The following is an 8,689-nucleotide window of genomic DNA, read 5'->3' on the forward strand; positions in this document are numbered from 1 at the left end:
AACAGCAGGGGTGAGGTGCACAAAAGAGAAGCAACATTAGAAACACTGAGCCTTAAGGTGGCTCTGATTAATCAGACTGTCACTTTGATGAAAACTCTGAGCACAAAAGAAACAGTTACACGTTATGTACAAATTGATATGGCTAATATAGTGTTATAGAAGTTAAACTATGAAAGGAATGTGCATGTTTCCCAGGACATGTGCAGTGTATATTGTAGAAGGGGTAAAATAAATGCAAACAAAGCATGCTACTTAACTAAAATCCTATTAGGGCTCTAAAGGGAGCCACAATAGGTTGTGGTTTCTTTTTCAGATCGCTGAGTGTTTTGGAAGCAGGAGAAAGCAAAACTCGGGTGGAAGTTGATTGTGTCCTTTTTAAGACAGGGTCTCTCAGCTGCTGATGGCTTTGGATCCAAAAGCAAGCCAGAAAGCGTCTGTGACAATGCACATTACCTTACTGATAGAGGAAGGTGGAAAAAGGAGTCAAACCTAAAAATAAGAGAGGGCTAGGTTAACCCTAAGTAGGAAAAATATTCTTTTTGTTGTGTATGCAGTGCTAAAATCTGACGCTTTTAATAGATTTGATGTTAATATTAAACATTGGGATAAACTGAATGTTAATAAGTACCCCTGTAACAATGTATAGTGTGTATGATTTTTGGACAAACCTTTAAGGTCATATGGTAATGATGCTTCTCAGCTATTACCTGTGAATAAACTTAAAGCTTAGCACAGCAGGGAAAACTTTACAAACTTGGTCTGCTGTATAAGAAGGAAAACTGAGGTACATCATCTCATAAGTTTCATAACTGAACAGTGGGATAATTTCCCCATAACCCTTAAAAGGTAGGAGCCATTGAAACCTGGCCTGCCTATAGAACAAAAACACAGGACAGTATGGGGGTAATTCCTCTGTTTTGCCTGCAATCAGCAGGAATATTTGTAAAAAAAATGGATATTTTAAGCAATAATCTGCCATCCCAAAAGGGGTAGAAGCATGTTATTTTTGTCTTTCAGAAAATCAGGAAAAGCTGGTACCAGCTAAAGAGCGACCCAGAATACTATGGCTTTACTGTCGTGGCAAAGATTGTGTTTTGTGTTTTATGTTTTGTATTTTGTCTTGTGTTGTTTGTCTTGTTGCTAGCATTGTTGTGTATTGTGTTACAAAACAAGGAAATACTGCATTAGGCAGAACAGGATGAGCAAGCATTTTAACTGTATTTACAAAAAACAATGTTGCAGAAGGGCAAAGGTCAAGGAACGCCAGTCTCTAACAGGGAAATATCCTTAGATGGTAAAGGCACATTTAAAAGCAAAATATGCATGCGACACAAGGTTTATCTGTTGGTGGGAATAAAAGGATGGACATAAAAAGTTTTAAAGTACAAAGTGAAATTATCAAGGGAAAAACAGTATGTAAGAACATTGGTTACTGAAAGAATCAGACTTGCCAATTATTACTTCTTAGTCAACTGCCAGCATGCAAGCCCAGCTGTGCACCTGGTGTTGTATGACATTGGATATAAGGAAAGAAAGGCCCAGTGAAGGTAGAGCTGCCCTAATACTCTCTCAATGTGAACTGCTGAAGATTATTGGATTTTCCCTGGTAGCCAGGAGGGGTGGGTAGCCTAAAGAAAAGGCTCCCAATAAATGTATTGAACTGCTTTGAGTGGAACTAGATTAAAAGTTGGAGTGCTGGATGCCACTAACATAGAGGTATTGGCAAACAAATGAAGTTATGTTATAAATGTTTCTGTCATATTATAGCAATTAGGGTATGTGACTTTGAATTTCATGTACCCACATTTAAATATAGTCAGTTAAAAGTGTCTTATACTTTGTATTCTATTATAACACCTGTTCCCCTTGGAATGGATCTAACTGCTTTACAAACATTGCTTGTACACCCTGATTTACAGAACCAGCTAGATACTGCAAAACAGGAAGGGCGCAGAGTCATGGTTACCGTGCATCATAATGCCAATGAAATTAAACGGGTATTTGCAAGAATTAGCCAAGACCTGTCACACCACTGGTAGGAAGTGTTATTGGGGTGGTCCCCCACTGGCACAGGCATCCTGAATTTGGCCCTACAAGCCATCATAGTAAACTTGGGGTGCCAAATAGAAGTGGTTTTTGATACCAGTCTAATGACATGCTGGACCTGGCACAAAATCCGGCAATGGCAAGTGCCCCAACAGATGAGTCAGTGGTTACTGCCACCAGCACTCATACCCCCGGGAAAGGAACATTTCGAACGCGTCGCCCCTCCCTCAAATGGGAAAGGAGGCTAAGGCGATCACTTGTCAATTGCTGTGCCGGTGTGCTAAGTATGGGACGCCAACAAGAAGATCATTTGCTTGGTCTCGGCTGAGAGCCTTGAGCTTTCGTTGGATCTCAACTCAGGTGCATCCAGCCAAGGTGTGACAGCGATCGTGTAAAGGACCCCTTGTGCGCAAGGTGGCCTTTAAGCAGGGGAAACTGTATGGGGAGACTTTGGCAAACCAGTAAAGTGCCTAAAACCACTATGTCATATCGTTAAAAAGCAACCTAGTTAACAAGCTGTAAATTGGCCATTCAGCAATCTCAGCTTGACCAAGGCAGGAGGGGAGGGGGTTTTGCATGCCTCAGAAAGGGCAGCTTTACCCCACATCCTTTCTGATAAGAATTGTGTTGAAGTTGCTGATACATGCATTTGAAAAGAGCAGGATGTGCCCTCAGGAATGTCTATTGGGGTCTCAAGGTTGCAGGCTCTGGAAAAACCCACACCTGGTTAATCAATAATCAGAAGGAACCTCTTGCTTGATCATTAAAACTGCTTACTTAACAAAGATTTTAAGGGACATGTCATTCTATTACTAACGTATAAATAAGGAGGACTTGTTTGGGGACTCTTCGGGACTGGCCTCTCCCTCTGGATGCATCTTGTGTTCCCCACCGGCAGACGGCTGCCACTGTGCCACTCGAGAGCCACACTCAGCTTTGGTAATTATCAAGGGTTGGGAGTGTTTTACTAATCTTGTTGCGGATGTGTGTAAGTGCTTGATTCTAAGTAAAATTTAGCTTTAAGTGAAAGCACCCTTGTGTTGTCCTGTTTGTGCCAGGCATCTATCAGTTGGACGGCCGTGTCTCCCCTGATTTATTTCCTGACACCTCCTCGCACAGAGTAAAATTTACCAAGAGCTTTGGGTTGAAAGAACCCCAGGTAACAAGTGGTGCACACGTTAAATAGACTAAAAACTGGCTAACTGACAGATCTCAGAAAGCAGATGTCAATGGCCAATTTGTCAGTGAATGAAGGTGTTTGGGGTTCCACAGGGATCAGTTCTAGGCCTGATGCTATTCAACATTTTAATCAATGATCTGGAAGCAAATAGAAAATCACTGCAGATAAAATTGTGGATGACCCAAAGATTGGCGTAGTGGTTACAATGAGGAGGCCAAGGCAGGCATACCAAGTGGTCACGAGCGTTTGGTGAGCTGTGCCCATGCAAACAAAATCTTCTAATACAGTCACATGCAAAGTTAGTTTCTCAGAATAGGCAATGCAGGCCTGGCCCTCAGACTAGGGCACTTTATTATGGAACACAGTGACCTGGAAAAAGATTTAAGAGTCACTGTGGAGCTCTCAGTTTCAGGCTCTGGCCAAAAGGGCTGATGCAATCCTTGGATGCATAAACAGGGGGTTGGTGAGTTGGAGCAGGGGAAAGATTTTACCTATGTACATGGCATTAGTGAAAACTGACTGTACAGACCGGGGATTCACATTTATAAAAGGATGTTGAAAAATTGGAGAAGGTGCGGAAAAGAGCCACATAAATAATTGGAAGCTGCAGAAAATGCTGGAGAGTGAGAGACTTAAGGAGCTTCATCTATTTATCTTAAATAGTAATAACCGGCTCTGTAGTGTAGCGGAGAAAGGCAGCGCAAGGTCCAACGGCTAAAAGCTGAAGCCAGACAGATTCCAGTTGGAAATAAGGGCCAAAGATTTAGCACTGAAGGTGATTAACCATTGGGACAAAATGCAAAGGGAAGTGGTGGATTCTTCACCTCCCTATGTTTACAGATCCAAACTGGATGCTTGTCTGGGAGATCTGCTCGAGGACTTGTCTACACTTGAATTGCTATAGTGGCGCTGCCATAACACTTCAGTTGTAAACACTACTTACACCGACAGCAGGGGTTCTCCCATCAGCATTGGTAATCTACCTCTCTGAGATGTGATAGCAAGGTTAGTGGAAGAATTTGTCCATCATCCCCATGCTGTCCACATGGGGGTTAGGTTGATATAGCTACATCTCTCAGGGGGTTGGATTTTTCTTGCTGTTTCAGAGAAGGCAAATGCAATGTTAGGTTGTATTAGCGAAGGTATAGCATGCAAGTCTCATTAAATGATACTACCACTCTATTCAGCTTTGCAATTTTGGACACTGCTGTATAGAAAGGATGTAGAGAATCTGTAAATGGTCCAGAGGCTATTGAGAAAGATGTTCCAAGGGATGGAATGCAAGCCATATGAACAAGCTGAAGTAACCGGGTGTGCTTAGTTTGGAAAAGAGACGATTGTGGAGGATACAATACTGGTCTATAAATACTTCAAAAGTTGCCATAAGAAAGATTGAGGAAAGCTGTTGTCTCTTGCTGCAGAGTGCAGGAGAAGAGGCAATGGTTTCATATCTCAGGAAAATCTTCCTAATTGTAAGAACAGAAGGACAATGAAACAGATGACTCTGGAGGTTGTAATGGCCTGTATTATAGGAAGATGATCTAATTGTTCCTTCTCACCTTAAACCCCATGAATGTATCAATAAACCCCATGCATGTATCAATAAACAAAATAGATCAGACATTTATATTTACTGTGTCTCACAACACACACAAAAGGGAAAATCCAATTACTTTGAATGTATAACACTGATAAAAGTTTTTTTTTTTTTGCATTATACCAATTTTGACTATGGAACTTCTTGCGTAAGACGTTATTGAAGCCAAAAGATGAATGGGATTCAAAAATGTACCGGCCAGCCTAGGTGCTGCTGGTGGCATCAACTTTAGTTGAGGCTGTCTGACACCTTCAATCAGAAGACCTCAATTTCAGTCGCTTATAAGTTTGACAAACATAAAGAATTTGGATGGAAATTTCCCACATGGGTGTCTAGTTTTGTCTGAATTGTTTCTTGAAAGTTTGAGGCTGAAAGTTTCATCTGACTACTCGAATGAATCTACAAGAGAAGATGTGTTGCCCACGTTGAAAAATTCTTATAACTGTTACAGTGAGGAGCCTTAACACCTCCATTCTTACCAGCAGAATAAAGTAAGGTAGCAGCCTCTCCTCCCACCATGACAGCATGCCAGGATGTCTGGGTTCTTCTGGGAGGGGAGCAGGGTCTGGGGGCTTGTAGCGGGGAGGGACTGGGAGCCAGGATACCTGGGTTCTGCTGGGAGGAGAGTGGGGTCCGTGGGAGGGGCTAGGAGCAAGGAAACATGGGTTCTGCTGGGAGGGGAGTGGGTTCCGGGGGCTTGGAGCGGAGAGGGACTGGGAGCCAGGATGCCTGGGTTCTGCTGGCAGGGAAGTGGGGTCCATGGAAGGGGCTGGGAGCCAATCTCTCAAAGCTGGGTGACTGGGCAACCAAATGGCAGATGAAATGTAATGTTGATAAATGCACCATAATGAACATTGGAAAGCAGAATCACAACTATACATATAAAATGATGGGGTCTAAATTAGCTGTTATCATTGAAGAAAGAGATCTTGGAGTCATTGTGGATAGTTCTCTGAAAACATCCACTTAATGTGCAGCAGCAGCCAAAAAAGTGAACAGAATGCTGAGAATAATTAAGAAAGGGATAGATAACAGGACAGAAACTATCATATTGCCTCTAGCTAAATCCATGGTATGCCCACATCTTGAAAACTATGTGCAGATGTGGTTGCCCCTCTCAAGATATATTGGAATTGGAAAAGGTTCAGAAAAGGGCAACAAAAATGATTAGGGGTATTAGGGAACGGCTTCTGTAGGAGGAGAGATTAATAAGACTGGGACTTTTCAGCTTGGAAAAGAGACGACTAAGGGGAGATATGAATGAGGTCTATAAAATAATGATTGGTGTAGAGAAAGTAGATAAGGAAGTGTTGTTTACTACGTCTCATAACACAAGAACTAGGGGTCACCAAATGAAATTAATAGGCAGCAGGCTTAAAACAAATAAAAGGAAGTATTTCTTCAAACAACGCACAGTCAACCCATGGAACTCTTTGCCAGAGGATGTTGTGAAGGTCAAGACTATAGCAAGGTTCAAAAAAGAACGAGATAAATTCATGGAGGATAGGTCCATCAGTGGCTATTAGCCAGGATGGGCAGGGATGGTGTCCCTAGTCTCTGTTTGCCAAAAGCTGGGAATGGGTTTCAGGTGTGGCCAAGTACCTTCTTCTCCTCAGCAGGCTCAGTCCTTTTTAGCCTTGGAGACACAGGCTTGGGCAGAGCAAATCCTTGTAGGTAGCACAGGGTCTGGCTATTCCTTCCCTCAGTCAGACCCTTGTGCTTGTTTATCTTCCCTTCTGGGGACAGAGTGCAGCCTTCCTTGCAGGAAGGGTTCAGAGCCTTGCTGCTCCTAGCTTACTGGCAGCTTCCCTGCTTCTCTCACTCTCTCTCCCCCCTCCCTTCCACGCCGGGGAGGGTTTAAAAAGGTCCCAAGCAGTTGGAGCCAGCTGAACCTAATTAGTTCCCTGGTAACCCCTTGCCCAGCTGAACCTTATTTCCCCATAGTTCTCTCTCCTCCGTGGCTTGGGAGAGGCCTTTTTAACCCCCTGGGACTGATTACTACACCCCCCCCCTTGTAGCTGTTTGTCCTGGGTTTGCCACACAGGGAATGGATCACTTGATGATTACTTGTTCTGTTCATTCCCTGTGGGGCACCTGTCATTGGCCACTTTCCGAAGATAGGATACTGGGCTAGATGGACCTGTGGTCTGACCCACTATGGCCATTCTTATATTCTGATGTTTTTTCTTATGTTAACAGCCAGAGCCCTGAAATGCAAGAGGAGGAGGTGACAGTGTCTGTGCATTAACACACAGCTGGCGCCTGAGATCTTTACTCAGTTCTTACTCCAAGGGGAATTTTTGCCTTAGCAGGGACTGAGCAAATTATGGGCCACAGCCTAAGAATTTGGCTTTGTATTGTACATCTACTAACATCTTTCATCCTGAAGGATCCCCTGTGCCACTGAAATGCAGCCATCTCGGGGCTGAGGCCAATTATCTGGGGCAAGTGGGGGTACACAAAAATAATGACATTTTGATCCATCCACCAATGTTGCCCTAGGTTTTTTGAGTAGGTGAGCTCCTCAGCAAGGGATGGGTACCTGTGATTTCTGAGACCGAAGTGTCCTCCCTGAGAATCCCTCTCAGGTAGTCGTGTCCCACACCTCTCTCACGCCAGCATCTGCAGCAGCATCTCATGCCAAGAGCCAAAACTGTGGTATGAACTGTTTATTATATAGCTCTTTGCAATCCCTGTGGACTTCACTCAGCCTCTATGGGAGAAGTCGCATCTGGATGTAAACATGCCGTAGACTGGAGACACTCTAGTAAATGTCTCTGTTTCTATTTATGTGCTTCTGTGCTCGTTATCCAGCATTAGGAGTAAACAGTAATTAATGGACCTTCCCAAAGAGAGATGAGAACATTCGGGCTCTATGCTGAGTGGGAGAGGAATTGGCTGCTCCATGTATTTTTTTTATATTTTAAAATTATAATTGAATAGGAAGAAAACTCGGGATAATGTGCAGATCTCTATACTCTGTAAATGGTGAGGATGTCTGGTTGGATAGTAGACAGACCTGGAGAAAGATGACTGAGGGGAGACATAAGCATTTTCTGGACACACACAGGGCTGTCACTAAGGGATCAGAAATCAATAATTCTCATCAGTAACCATCATCATACTGTGCAGAACCTTTCATTGAAGGGTCTTCAAAACACCTAGCAAAGGAAAGTGACTATGATCATATTGTCATAAGAGTGACGTGATTTGATGAAGGTCAGACAGAGAATGACACACTGACCCCATGAGTCCTGATTTTCCTGCCTTAGCCACAGACTCTCTGTCACTAACTGAAGGCTTGAGAAGAGGGAAATGGATTCACAGTCTAATGGAACCAGGAATGCAGGCCTGCCCCACAGACAAAGGCACTTTATTATGGAATGCAGGGATCCCGAAGAGACCATATATTTGGGGTGTCCACAGATTTTTTCTGCAATGATTATCTATTTCCATCGAGATCATTGATGAAAATATTGACTAGCATCTGGCCTAGAACTGATCCCTGCTGAACCCCACTCACCACTTTCACTGACAATGGCCCATTGATAACTGCTTTCTGAGATCTGTTAGTTAGCCAGTTTATATCCATTTTATATATGCTCTACTGATATTGCAGTGATCATTTTAATTGGTATATTTTCCAATATTAAATCAAATGCCTCAGAGAAATCAAAGTTTATTGCATCTGCATGGTTTCCTTGATCAAGCAAATGTGTACTCTCATTAAAGGATGATATTAGATTTATTTGACAAGACTGCTTTTCCATAAACCTTGTTGACTGGCATCCTAGACTTTTATTTTAAACTAATCGCATACCAGCTTTTCCATTGTTTTCTAACCTTGTGAAATCTTTTTAACTTCC

This window comes from Terrapene carolina, unplaced genomic scaffold, assembly GCF_002925995.2.
Source record: "Terrapene carolina triunguis isolate 2854851 unplaced genomic scaffold, T_m_triunguis-2.0 Scaffold360, whole genome shotgun sequence".
NCBI classification, from domain to species: Eukaryota; Metazoa; Chordata; order Testudines; family Emydidae; genus Terrapene; species Terrapene triunguis.